Raw genomic sequence first — 14,783 nt, 5'->3', positions numbered from 1 at the left:
CTTTCAATTCACAAAGGGCTTCATGTTCAGCCTTACTAAGGTTATAACAGGCAGAATTATGCTCTTTAGCGAAGCATTCCCTAATCTCTTTCTCACATACATTACAGAATGCTTCAACTGAAGGATTATTCTTAGGAATAAATGTACTAGGTTTACAAAAAATATTGACATCAGTATTAGCACTTTTCAAACTAACTGACAAAGAAACATTCCTACAAAACATTTTTAGATTCAGCAAAACATCCAGCATATTAGATTTGCTAGATGATATAAACAAAAGTCCTCTGTTAAGCACAGCACAATTAGTTTCAGTTAAATCATATGAAGACAAATTAAAAATGAAGTCACTCTTACTGAGCTCCAAGTATTTTTGTATATTCCCCAATTCTCTGCAGATTGTAACTGTCTTAGTCAGCCCCTTCTCTCTCAACTCTGTGACCTGCCTTTCCGTTGCATTTGTTGTTTTATCGGCAGTGGCTCTGGTAACTGAAAAAGGGGTTGCCCTGAACAAGAGCCATTATTGACTGTACTAAAAGAAGATTCAGTGTTTTCATGAAGTGTTGCCCCTCTCTCGCAGCCCAATGAGTTTGTAGATGCCGTTAAACTCCCCACAGCCACGCTGCTCTGAAGATTAACTGATTCAGTTGTGGAGGAAGTTGATGTCATCTCAGAGGTGGTGCTAATCACATCACTGGCTCCTTCGATAGGTTGATTCACATGTTGAGCAGTCTGATTGACAGGTGCTTGCCTAGATCAGGCAAAAACAGCACCATTCTTGAAGTCTGTAATATCCCTTTGCCGCTTTCTAATTTTAACTGCTTGCAGTCTCTTATTGTAAGCTCCAATGTTTTCATATAAATTATCTAGACTATCTTGTACTATAGCAACTGTAAAGGAAGTCAATAATTCATTTTGCAGCATCTTAATCTCATCAAGGAGTATTTTTTCATGTGGTTTAAAGAAATCAATAATTAGCTGCATATAATCAAAACTCAGTCTTAGATTCATACTTTGCCAGTGTTTCAGTAAAACGGGATAGGCATCCCCATAGGTCGGCATGTTGAGTACACGCAGACCCCTTGGGACAACTTTATGATGTATCTCGGCCTCCAAATGAAGTCTCTACCGCTGGAGGAGTTTATATCTATAAAGTTTATTCTTAAGTTCTTTATACTTCAGTCCAAACATGTCCCAACGTCCTTGGTCTATACTCACAGGTGCAATAGTCTCCATATGAATATTTAGCAGTGAATTTGTTCTTAATGACAGGATATTAGCCAGACGATCCATCTTCATATTGTGAATAGAACTTCCAGGATTATACTCCAGTTCAACATTAATACCTTCTGCCATGCTCCTGATCGCAGTGAAGAGAAAGTAGACCAGTAATAAAAATAGCAGAAACCAGGAAACAGAGCTCCAGAGAAGAAAAAATAAAATCATATAAAACACACCAACGTGGTGCTCCTGCAGGCAGAGGGTAACTCAAAATTCAAATAAAACCAACTCAAATAAAACAAAAAAAAGAGTTTATTGAGGTGAGCGCTTTCACGGTAAATGAGCTTCATCAGACAACTAAAACATCATGCATTTTTATATTCAAATCAACCATTGAATAACACTAAACAATTATTACAGAGCATAGAGTCTTAAAGTGCTAAAACTTAAGAATCACGTAGAAACATAAACTATTAATAAAAATCATACTAAAAAATCAATGTTTCAATGACTTTTCTTTTAAAAATGGTTTCAGTGAAACCATATCATTAATACAAGGGAAGCAGTCTGCTTTAAAGAAAAGAATCCATTTCTGCTCACAGACTTCTGTCCTATTTCAATGTCGCCTCCCCTCAAACCTTCACATACAATTTCTAACACAAAAAATTTAAAGCAGTGCTGTGCATTATTGGACTCTACATGTTTAAATAATGCACTAGTTTCTTTCTTTCTAATGTCTCTTAGATGTTCAAGCACACGATCTCTCAAACAGCGATTTGTCTTCCCAATATAGTAGGCATTACAGTATGTGCAAAAAGCATAGTAAACTAAATTATTTGTAGTGCAGTCAGCATAAAAAGGAAAATCTACAGTGCATCTCTGCATAAATGTATTTGCATGCACTACACTTCCTACAAGGGAACGTTCCATACCTCTGCGAGGTGGGAGCTGAAGATGTAGCATTACTTCTATAATATAGCTGTTTCTTAATGGATGCATTATTCTTAAAAGAAAAAGTAGGCTTACTAGTGACTATCTCACTAATCTCATCATTTGCATACAGAATGTTCCAATTTATCTTAGAATATACCATCATTCGAATAAGTTAAAGGAAATCTAATTCTACGTACATCTACAGATGTCTGTACTGGTTGCTCCTCATTAGGAGTCTCAGAGAAGAAGGGCTTACACTTCTTATCTCTCTCTCAAAACTGAGTCCATACACTCATTATCTCACTAGTCTTATAGCCTCTCTCAATAAAGTCTCTTTTAAGTTGATGAAACACATCCGTCATCTCTTCTTCATCATTATGCAATCTCATCATCCTAAGGAATTGTCCCCTAAGGACATTCCTTGGGACATGCTGTGGGTGCCTACTACTCCTGTGTAGTAGCGTATTTTCCTTATCTCTTTTCTATACAACCCTGTCTTAAAAGTGCCTATCTCTGACCTTTGTATCTTCACATCAAGACAATTAATCTGTTCAGTAGAGTAAGAATGTGAAAACCTCAAAAACGATGTATTAGTGGATAAATAATCAAAGAAGGATAGTAATTGTTCTTCATCAACTCCCCACAGAATAAAAACATCATCCACAAATCTTTTATACCAAATAATACTAGAACTGAAGCTATTGTCGATGAAAACTGCGCCTATCTCCCAACTGGCCAACGAGAGGTTGGTGTAGCTATTGTACTGAAAATGCCCACTGAAGAACTCTTATGTGATATCTAGCTAGAGGGACTCCTAAGGGTAGTAAGAGAGACACAGAATTAGTTTTGCTGGTGGCTTCAGGCAGAAAAGAACTTCTGTTGTGTTTGCGGAGGGTGGTCAACCTGTTCTGTGGAGATGTCACAATCTGGCATCTTATATCCAGGTTGGTGCCTATAAATTCTAGTGTCTATAAACGGGGGGACTTAAACTTATACAACTTCATCATAATATCCAGTTGAGTACAAAGGTGAGGCAAGGAGGCCCTGGCACAGAAGAGAAGATTCCTGGTGGGGGTGGAGATGAGCTAGTCATCCAAATATGGGAACACCTGGAACCCTTGCAGTCTGAGATGAGCTGCAACCACTACCATACATTTGCTGAACACCTGAGGGGGGCTGTGGAGAGACCAAAGAGCAGGGCACTAAATTGGAAATGGCTGGTTCCCAGCTGGAAGCAGTGAAAGCTTCTGAATCTCCTGTCCATTATTATGTGGTAATATGCTTCCTAAAAGTCTATCGAGCACATCCAGTTGTCCTTTCTCAACAGTGGGAGAACAGAATGAACTGTGACCATCTGAAACTTTGTCTGTCTGACATACTGATAGAGATGGCTGAGGTCCATAATTGGCCTATGGTCACAATTCCTTTTTTGGCACCAAAAAGTATTTTGAGTAACTGCTGCATCCATGTTCATCTGGTGGGATCTCCTGGATGACTCACTTTTCCAGCAGCCTCTTTATTTCTAGAGTTGCTGTTTTTCTTTGGCAGGGTGCAATGCTAGGAAGCTTTTGGCAGGGGGGGGGGGGTGACAAAGAAAGAGGATTGAACAGCCTTTGATTATGACTTCTGTACCCATGTGTTTTGGGTGATGGATGTCCAGGCCATGGGATACAGAGATAAGCACTCCCGACTGTCTCCAGAGTGCGGGAATCAGGCAACAGTTCAGGAGCACTGATAATCCTTCTCAGAGAATGCTGCCTGGAAACCTTAATTTTGTGAGCCACCTCTGCCACTGAGGCAATGTCCACCATGAGAATTCCCCCCTCTGCCCCAGGAGGGTCTATCCCCAGAAGTTTCAGGAGAGAACCATTGAGACTTTCAGAACCACAGCTTCTTTCCTCCCTTCTGGTTCCTATACTATGCAAGGATCTCTGGGGAGTATACATCAGAATATGGCAGAAAGGGTCTTCCCATTTTGCTTGCTTCTGGAGAATGTGTCCTTGTCTTTAGGCCCAAAGAGTGTTGAGCCATTGGAAGAGGCATTGACAAAGGACATCTTGAAGCACTCCGCAAAGTCACACAAGTGCATCTAGGCATGTCTCCTTAAGGTTTTGCCAGTGCCTGCAGCTTTCAAAGTGCCCTCTGTCACATTAGAAATCAAGTGCATTAAAATATTGGAAAGGGACTGAAGGGTGGTCAGCTCTGAGTCCAAGGTTTACTTGGTCTCTGCAGAGAGGGATTTGGAGAGTTCCTTTGTCCAATACCCCTGGAATCTTTTCATGTGTGGCAGGTAGTTCAGTGCCCTCAGTGCAAAGGTTGCTAAAGTGTATATCCCACTTCCTAAATATGTCCAACACTCTTGACTCTCTGTTAGAAGGGTGGGCAGAAGAACTTTCTTCAGCAAGCTCCGTTTTAGTGGTGGCCACCACCACCATGGAACCAATGGCGGGACCCTTGCTCTAATTTGGATGGTGTTTGGGTGACACTAAAAACTTATCTGCCTTATGGGGAACTGGTTCAGCAAGATCTGCCTCCTTCCATGCTCACTTAGAGACCATCTCATCAGTAGAGGGGCCACCCATGAGGTAGCTGGGCAGACCTTAAGGCCTCAATAAATACTGACTTATTTTTGGAGGGGGCTTCAGAAGGCCACCCACCTTTCTGTCTCAAAAGTTCAAGGATATCAACCAATGAGATATCCTTAAGAGGGGATAGGGGAACCCTCCCCTTCATCACAGTCAGTGTTGTCAGTTAATGACTCCTGAGGGAAGTTAATGTGTCTTTCGTTACACATGTGCTTCCAATGAGCCTCTAAGGTGGGATTCCAGCAAGGACTCAGAAAAGGAGTGGGAGTCATGAATATTCACTGTCTCAAGCCAAGACAGGGCCAGCTGTCCTGACAGTTTGGAATGAGTAAGATCAGGAGCCAAGGGGGAATCTATGGGGGATGGAGAGACCCCAGTGAGAAAGAGAAGTCTGCTCATTCAATAGGGAGAATGTTTTCTCGATGCCTTAAACACCTAAACTGTATGGGAACTCAAAATTATCCCAGACAGCACCAAAGCAGTTGCTCTAGGCAAATTCCAGAATTTTCCTTGACTAAGCTCTGAGGCTAATGCCTGAGCCTGAACCAAGCTGTCTAATGCCGAGGCTCTGAGAAGAAGGGATAGCTCTGAAGGCTTCACAGTCAAACCCATCTCCCAGATCTAGTGCTGATGCTTCAGCCCTAAGTTACTTCTGGATCAGATCCAGTTGGATCAGAGGTGTTGGAGTAGAAGACAATCATGTCTTCAGATCTGACATGGACAAGCCCTAGGTAGCACTCAGATTCATAGTCTTAGAACCTGGAGGATGGATCAGGGCAGGAAGAACAATGAGATGAGGGGAAGAATGTAAGCTCACTGGTCCAGCAATGGCTGGAGCTGGAAGGACTCCCAACTGAATTTGGGTCCTGAGGAACTTCCTCATCATCCAATCTACAACCACTTTGGAGAGGCTTCTGCTAGACGACACTGACTGTAGTGAAGATGCTGTGGAATGGGGTGTGCAGGAACTTTGAAAGTATCTCTCTTGCAGGAAATGGGATCATAGCCTCGGGGAAATGGGCTCTAGGAAGAACCTTGGCTCCAGTAGTGGAGAAGTATTGAATCTGGCAATTATTGACTCCAAGACCGGAGTCAAATCCAAGGGCTTCATAATTTTTAGAGCCATAGTTGAGGAAACAGCAGACAAGGAAAAGCAGTCTAGGGAATGCTTTCTGAAATCCTTGGGCTTCTCCCTTGGTATGTTGCCAAATTTATCCCCATTATGCCTGTCTGAGAACTTCTTGACAGATGGGGAAACTCCAGGTACTGAAGATTGAGCCGGGGGTGAATCTCCCACAGAGGAAGGTAGAAGTCCCTTCAGAATAAGTTTGTATCTGTGTTCACTGACAGCCCTGGTACTAAAAGCATTGCTCATCCAAGTGGGCAGCTCCAAGACAAAATTTGGAATCTTGTGGCAACAGGCCACACATTTTTTGAAACTTGATGGTTTGTAGGCCATTGTGGAAAAAGTAATCATCATCATAATTAACCACCTTTACCATCTTTTTTCCATTTTCTACATGAGGTCAGGTTGTTGTGCCAACTGTCACCATCTCTTGATTCAATGCCCTCTCCTACCTTCTTCAATACTTATGCTTGACTATCACAGGTCTTCTCTCACACTATCCATCCATCTTTTTGCTGGATGCCCTGGTTTCCTCTTGCCTTCGTCCTGTCTGTACCAAATCTTGTTCACCAGATTGTCTTCTGCTTTTCTGCACATGTGCCTGTATCACAGTAATCCGTTCTCTTTGACCTTGTCTGCAACTGGAGCTACTTTAGCTTCTGCTCTGATGTCCTCATTTATTCACCTGTCCCACAGTGTGCATCCTACCACCTATCTCAACCCTTTATTTCCATCATCTCTAACTTCCTGCCTTTACTGCCTACATTTATATACCATTCATTAGTACTGGTCGCATCATTGTGTTTTTATACCTTACTTTTCAGCTTCTTTGGCACTCAGTTCCTGTTGGCTGCAGCCCCTCTGATTCTAGCTGTGACCTCTTATTCAGACTTCCCTTTTCCTCAACCACCTCTTCCAGATACTTCAAGCTATTAACCTGCTCCACTCCTTTCCCTTCTATCTCATTTCTCAGCTTCTTCTGATTTCCCCCATTTGCTGCTATTGAAACTGTCATGTCTATAGTCAGGTTCCCATCTGCTTCAGTTTTGCATTCCATTTCCCTATCCTTTGCTGAATTTCTTGCTCATAGTCTGCATGTGATACTACATTATCTGCATACAACAGCTTTGTTGACTTGTCTCCTCTAGCCTGTTTGCTTTTGTAGTCCATCACCAGCATGAATAGTAGTTGGTTCAGAGGTGAACTTTGATGTACAACCACCCTCATTGGGAAACCCTCTGTGGGACTGAGCACTGTTTGTACTTGAGTCATTGGATCTTTGTCTATAGCCTGCACTAATTCTACCAATGTTTGTGTGACTTCGAACCACTGCAGGACTGCACAAACCATCTTTCTTGGGACCTCGGTATATGCTTTCTCAAAGTCTACGAATGTCCAGTTGGACTCTTTCCTCTTCTCCATCTTCTTATCAGCTATCTGCCTCATTGCAAACATCAGGTCAGTTGTGTTGTTTCCTGTTCTGAACACGAACTGCTCATCTTCCATCTTACTTTCTACTGCTCTGCATATTCGCTTGTCAATCACCCTCTCCAGGACTTTCATGCAGTATGACAAGAGCTTGACACCTCTATACTGCCCACAGTTGTAAATGTCCCCTTTGTTCTTGAACATTGGCACTAGTATGCTTATTCTCCAGTTATCTGTGGTACACCTTTCTCTCCATACTGCTATGAGTACCCTCAGGAGCCATTTCTACCCTATCTCATACAACATTTTTGCATATCTGCTGTGACCTCATCTGAACCTGCTGCTTTCCCTGACTTAATTCTCCCTAGCGCTGTTCTCACTTCTTCTAGGGTGAGCCCCTTTTCTTCTTTCATCATAGGCTGTGTCTGGGGCAATATACCTTCTGTGGGGTTTTCTTCATTCAGAAGCTGATGGAAATACTCCTTTCATCAACCTTTGATGCCCTATGGACTGTTTAGCAGGTTATTGCCAGCATCCCTTATGAAGACTGTCTGACTATGTTCTTCATCTTTCTGTTTTTTCCTTACAACCTGATAGAGTTTCTTTGGGACATCTACTAATTCACTTTCCAGAAGCTGATGGAATGTCTCCGATGCCTTATTCGTTGTTATGTTAGCTAGCCAGTTCTTCCTAATCTGGTACATCTTTTCTGTCTCCCACTTTTTACTGCACTCCTTCTTTCATTTGATGACTTCCTGGACTTCTGCATTCCACCATCAGCTTTCCTTATGTACCTTATTTACATACTTGGCTCAGCCGCATATCTCTTCTACAGTACTCACACATGCCACTTTGAGGTTCTGCCATTCTTCTTCAACTCAACCTATTTCCTCTTCTTGAGGTGTTAGAATCCTCGGTAATTCCTTGAACTCTTGTGCTTTGGCTACAGTCATCTTCCAGGTCTTCAGCAAACTTCACTGCCAAAATTCAAACAACACTACCAGTATTAAAACACCAATGATATACATAATCCTAACACACTAATAAGCTATAAAAAGAAAAACACTTACCAACTGACATACTAAGCAAAGTACTATTTCTTATAGAAAACACTATATGAGCAAGGAGCTATCTATGTGATCAGCTAAAAGGGCATCAAAGGCAAGATACAAGTAAAACTATGCTAAAGAGAGGTTTTTATTTTTTTATTTTTTTTGGTAACAGGAGGTAAAGGTGAAAATTTCAGAAAGAAATCCTAAAGAATATCTACAATTGCTGAAAAAAATCTCACTGATCAACACCAAAACTTGAGCAATACAACGAGATCTGAAGTAACTTCAGAGGCAGGAGGGGATTATGGGTAAGGGGAGGAGCCTGAGCTTTGGATCCAAAGTCTAGAGTGGCTGAAGTCAGATCTAAAGACCCATCCATTGAGGAACAGATGGAAGAGACAACATGTGATCTAAAGACTAGGTGACTAGACAAACTGATGGCGACTAATGCCAAATAATAAGGCTTAAGTGTAATTGATTCAGACAACAGTTATCAGAAACTAAGTCTAATAAAAATTAAAGCTATGTACTTACCATAACAATAGATCTGTGTCTTCTGCTTCCATCTGGTTCAAACTGTGGGTTATCAGATCTGACTCAGATCCGAGACTGTCCATTTCCAAAAGACTTCAGTCTCCCAAGCTCCACCTCCTCTATCCATAATACCTTGCTCTATACAGAGTTACCTCAGATCGAGTCTGCCCTTCTCCAACCAACTTCCACTGTTAACTCTAAAAACATGACACCAAGAGCCTCCACAACTCAATCGTCCAAGGATCGAGAGAAAACAGAATACAGGAGGGGCAGATGGAAGGGATGGTTGAACCAGACAGAAAAACACAACACAGCTCTATCATTATTGTAAAGATATATAACTTTTGTATCTGACATTGTCTTTCTTGCCCAGGTTCAACTTGTGGGAAAGAGTCCCCAGCCACATTGTATGCCAGTGAGGTCTTATGAGAGCACATTCCAAAATATAGTGGAAGCAAAGGAGGCCCTAGACCTTGAATAAATACAGAGCTTGTAGAGAGACACAAAGATGTGGGGACCAATCCAAGTAGCAACAGCATAAATGTCATCCATAGCAGCCCTTGAGAGGAAAGCTATATAGGTAGCCATAGCCCTATTAGATTAACCATTTGGTTTGCAAGGCAAAGCCTTCCTTTTCAATTATATTCAAATGAAATGTAATCAAATGGTCCTTTGAAAAGCAGACAAACAATTGTTTAGACTTTCTGAAGGATGTGGCTCTATCTAAATACAATTTCAGTTGTCTATGACTATTGAGACAATGCAGCAAATATTTGTCCTTGTTTGAAAAAATCATGGAAAAACATGGCAAGTGAATGGCTTGATTCAGTTTGTTTTCTGATGCCACCTTAGGCAAAAAAAACAGGATCCATTCTGACAAATTCCTTGTCTTTATGAAAAAACAGATATGGAGGTACCAAGGATAAAGCCAGCAGCTTTGACACACTTTGGCTACCAGGAAAACAGTCTTCCAAGACAACAAATTCAAAAGAACCATTATTGAAGGCTCAAAAATCAGGTCCAGCAAGCACTTGAAGTATAAAAGGTAAATCACATGGAGGGAGGAGTCCCAGACAGGGAATCCTAATAAAAAGGTTCCTCTGAGAAAAGCCTTTGAAATCTTTATCCCGGCTACAGGTGTATTGTCTCTGCCAATGTGAAAGTTGGAAATAGCTGCCAATTGGACGTTAATAGTGGAATAATAAGAACCCAAATGAAACAGGTCAGCAAGAAAATCAAGGACAACCTCCAAAAACAATGAAAAAGGTTCAAATGCTGTAGAAGAATCCCATAAAATGAAGTGTCTCCATTTACTAGAGTAGATTTTACATACAGACAATTTCTGAGAAGAGGGCAAAATGTGGACCATATGGTCTAAAAGCTTGGGATCTCTGGCTATCATGGGAACTGGAGAAACCATGCAGTCAACTTGAGTGTCCAGAAGTTGGGTGGGTCTAAACCCACAGGATGAGAAATTAGATCCAAGATGGGATCAAGTACCCAAGACAAGGCCATGGAATGGAGAATCATGCTTGATGGGGCCAAAAAGGAGCAATGAGGATCACAGTCGCTCTGCAATGGGCAGCCTTCTTGAGAAACTTTATTATCAGTGGAGTCATTGGATAAGCATACAGCAGACCTGTGGGCCAAGCATATAGAAGGGCATCCCTGGGTGACTGTCCCTGTGGAGGAACTAAGGCGTGATAATTGCTGCACTTGCTGTTGGATGGGGAGACAAACAGATAATAATATGGAGTGCATCCTGAAAAGACTGGAAGATCCAAGCTGCTACTCTCGAATTAAGGGACCACTCGTGAGAAAGAGGAATGTTCCTGCTCAGACTCTGCTGAAATGTTGGATTTCCCCAGGATGTGCATTGCCATCAGAAACTGCTAAGATGAAATCACACATTGCCAAACTGTCATGGCCTCTTGACAAAGAGGATAAGATCAGGTTCCTCCCTGTTTGCACAGATACCAGATGACTGACATATTGTCTGCCTGCAGTGAAATCACACCCTTAAGAAGAAAGTTCTGAAAGGCCTGCAATACAAGGAGGACTGATCTTATCTCCAAGATACTGATGTGAAGATTGGCCTTGAACATAGACCAGATCCCTTGGACTATCTTTCCTTTCAAGTGCCCCCCCCCACCTGAGAAGGGAAAGCTCTGTTGTGACCATACCCTGCAACATCAGGGGAGACTCCAACCACCACTTGATCGGATTTTGACAAATCTCTGTCAACATAATGGGGAAATTCCATAAGGTAAGTCACGTAGGACCACTGCATTGCTAGTGTCCACTGCAGTATACTCATGTAGTACCTGACCAGAGGAAGTAAGCAGATTGCTACAGCCATGTGTCCTAAAAGTCTGTAAACATGAAAGCCAGAGGTTTCCTATGAGACAGTAAGTCACTGGTCTGTGTATGAAGGATATATACCCTGAGAACCAGGAGTTTTGCAATCTAAGATGCTGTGTTCAACTGGCACCCTACAAACTCCAAAGTCTGAACTGGCTGAAGGCTTCGCTTCTGATAGTTTTTGGTGATTCCCAAGGAAAGGCCTAATTGCAGTAAGGTGTCCCTGGCATTGACTAACAATTCCCTCATGGAGGAAGTGAGAAGCCAATCGTCCAGGTAAGGGAAGATCTGGGATCCCTGAAGCTTGTACCAGGATACCATGACTGCCATGCACTTGGTGAACACTCAAGGCAGTGGCAGCACTCTGACAAGGATTGGTTTCCAGTCAGAACTGCAGACACCTCCTGGGCTGCCTCGCTATCGTTATATGGTGGCAAGTGTCCTTGAGGTTGATCAAGCACATCCAGTCATGCTTCCTCGAGAGAAGTAGAATGGACTACACCGTGACCACCTTGAACTTGGCCTGTTTCATAGAGCAATTCAATCTGCATAAATCCAAAATTGCCCTGAGGTATTTGTTCATCTTTGGCATCAAAAAGAACCCTGAATAGACCCCAGATTCATGTTGGTCTGGTAGGACCTCTTGGATGACTTGATTTACTAGCAACTTTTAAATTTTGATAGCTGGATCCCTTCTCTGAAGGGGTGGTATGTCAGGAAGGTGCCTGGCATTTTCTTTGGATGGAACTAAAAAATGGAATCATGCAACCTCTGATTATGACTCTTAATCCCCATGCATCCAAGGTGATAGCCTCCCAAGCTTCTGGGTGTAGAACTAAGTGATCCCCGACTGCCAACAGAGCAGAACAGTTGGGCAACCCTTCAGGGGTACTGGAAAGACCTCCCAAAAAATGTTCCATGGAAGCCCTGGTTCTGTGAACCATCCCTGCTGTGGGAGGGGGTACCCATTCTGGTTACCTCCCACTGCTGCAAGGGGAACCCACCCTTCTCAGGTGCATCCTGAAAAGACTGGTGTGCTTTTCTAAAGAAGAGACATTTTCCCCCTTCAGATCCTGGAAAAGGTTTACTGGGGTTAGCAAAACATATCCAGATGGCAGGCAGTATCTTTCTGTCTTGCTTACTTCTGAGCAAAGTGTCTTTACTCTTAGGCCCAAAAAGTGAAGCACCATCATAGGAAACATTGATAAAGGATGCCTTGAAACAGTGCATAAAGTTGTACACTTTTATCCAAGCATGGTGACACACAGTATGTAGTGCCAACAACCCAGGATATGCCATCAGCTGCATTGGATGGGAGATGCATGGACAAGTTAGAAATAGACTGCAAGGTGGACAACTGTGTCTCCAGGGTCTTGATAATCTAGAGTCCGCTGTATCTTAACCACTCTTGGCACTTCAAACATGATATCTTGCTGAAGTCTTGTCAGGTGAGCCAGATAATTTAACCCTCTCAGGGCAAAAGGTGGTTGACATGTAGGAGTGCTTCTCTAACTCCCTATTGGGGGGGGAGGGGTGGATCGATTAACACTCTTCTGAGATTTGCTTCTTGGTGACAGCTGCCACCATAATAGCAAAGGGGTTGGGAGGGTGGCCTAATGGTTAAGGTGTTTGCCTTAGAAACACAAGGTGCAAGGTTTGAGTCTCATAAGGGATAATTGGCTAGGCTTAAAATGGCTCGCAAGGGCAGTTAGCTTAGTACTAATCTATGAACCTATCAACATTGGGCCCTTTACAACAATGTTGTCAATCCTTGGGAGGGGGGTCAAGATTTTATTGGGCTTCTTGAGAATTGGTTACACCATACTGGGCTCCCCCCATGTCCTCTGAGACACTAAGTTAATAAGTGCAGTGGGGGGGGGGGACCACCTAGAACATTGATGGGTTCACCTCAAATTCTTGCAGAAGTACCAAGTCCACCAGAGATGGACTTTCAGCTGTCCAAATCCCACACTGGCAAAATAGCTCCATGAAGTCACCAAAAGAGGCATCTTTGGAGGGAGGGGTTGTGGACCCCCCTCCCCTTCCTTGAGGCTGGTATCCTCATTGAGAGATTCTTCTGGAGAATCTAGGTGTTCTTCTTCCATCACCTCTTGCTATGACATTCCCAACCGGAGGAATCCAGGGGAGAAGTGGAACATGCAGGAGTCTCTGAGAGCAGGTAGTCTGGCGGCCAATTGGAATGGGCTTTCCTGGAGCAAGCTGGTATGGGTCTACAGGCAAGGTGATGAAGGGGGAAGGATGCCAGTTGTCTCTGACCACTCCCTCTCCAGGTGGGAGAACATCAACAATAAATATTTAACATCAAATGCAGAGACTGAAGCAGGCCACCTGGAGCCTGCACCCAGGGATCTGAAGACTCCAAGTATATGCCAGACTCCAGGGCCGCTCCCACCTGCCCCAACACCAAGACTGAAGTCAAATTATTGAAAGCTGGAGCACACAGTGGAAGAGATGATTCCAAAAACAAATGCACTGACCCTGACCCAGCAGCCCCAGCCCTGAAAGGTTGGCTCCTAGGCCCACTCAACTTCAAATCTGCCAAGGATGGAAAGTGATAACAGAGGTAGGCACCAAGACTGGCCAGGCTGTTAGATCTGAACCCAAAGGTGATAAGGGAACTGGCTCTGGGAACCCCAGATCCACCAGGCCAGAGAAAGAAAACAAGTTAGTTGGAGCTGAAGCCTCAGGTCAAGGGCCCGAAGACAAAGAGATCAGGCTTAACTACATCTGGACTTGCAAAAAAGAATACATCAGCTGTTCCATATTGGCAAGTCTAATAATCTTGAATGATTGGACCAAATGAGATGAAGAAGCCACTGAAGGAAGCTTGGAAGCTCACCTACTGGTAAAAGGCTCCAAGGACCAGGCTCTAACCTGATAGTATTGGATCTGGGGCAAAGAAAGCAAAGACTCCTGGGGAAAATTCCTGAGCAGTAGAGGGGGAAAAGGTGAATTAATCCAGCCTGAAGGAGCCCCTCTCAACAGGAAGGGGCTAGGGGCACTAATCATTAGGGAAGGGGCCTTCCCAACAGCCGACACTGTGGGAGAATGGATTTCAGTCATTGGATCTAAAGATGGGGCTAATGATCTTTGGATTTTCTAATCCAGCCGGCTAGAAGCACAGGGAGCCACTCATTTGAGATCCCCACTTAGATGATTTGGGGTCCTTAGTCCCCTCCTTCTGACCCCAATGATTTTTATCATGCTTATTAGCCGGAGCGGGGGAGGAGGAAGCATCCCCAGTGGGTAGAACACCCTTTAGAACCAGCTTGGCCCTATGTATATTAACAGCTCTAGAGCCAAAGCTGTCACAAATGGAGCACTGGGTCACAAAGTGAGGGTCCCTGAGACAGTACATGAACCGATCATGCAAGTATTGAGAAAGAAGCTTGTGGATGAACACCACACACTTCTTAAACCTCTTATACTTGTACAATAGTTTACACACAACATACCAGATAAAGAACCTCCTAACTATGAGGGGTACAATAAACTATACAAAAATTACACTACAACACTATTACT

The 14,783-nt window shown here is 43.2% G+C and overlaps 1 protein-coding gene across 2 annotated transcripts in view; it reads right to left on the bottom strand.

Moving 5' to 3' along the window:
* The window catches only part of CLHC1 (clathrin heavy chain linker domain containing 1), a 1,972,328-nt gene that overhangs the window by 148,318 nt on the left and 1,809,227 nt on the right, over window positions 1-14,783 (bottom strand). The gene's annotated exons all lie outside the window — the stretch shown is intronic.

This window comes from Protopterus annectens, chromosome 1.part2, assembly GCF_019279795.1.
Source record: "Protopterus annectens isolate FY-2018-M chromosome 1.part2, PAN1.0, whole genome shotgun sequence".
Classification (NCBI taxonomy): Eukaryota; Metazoa; Chordata; order Ceratodontiformes; family Protopteridae; genus Protopterus; species Protopterus annectens.
The sequence above is the reverse complement of the archived record's forward strand: the minus strand, read 5'-3'. Positions and strand labels throughout refer to the sequence as shown.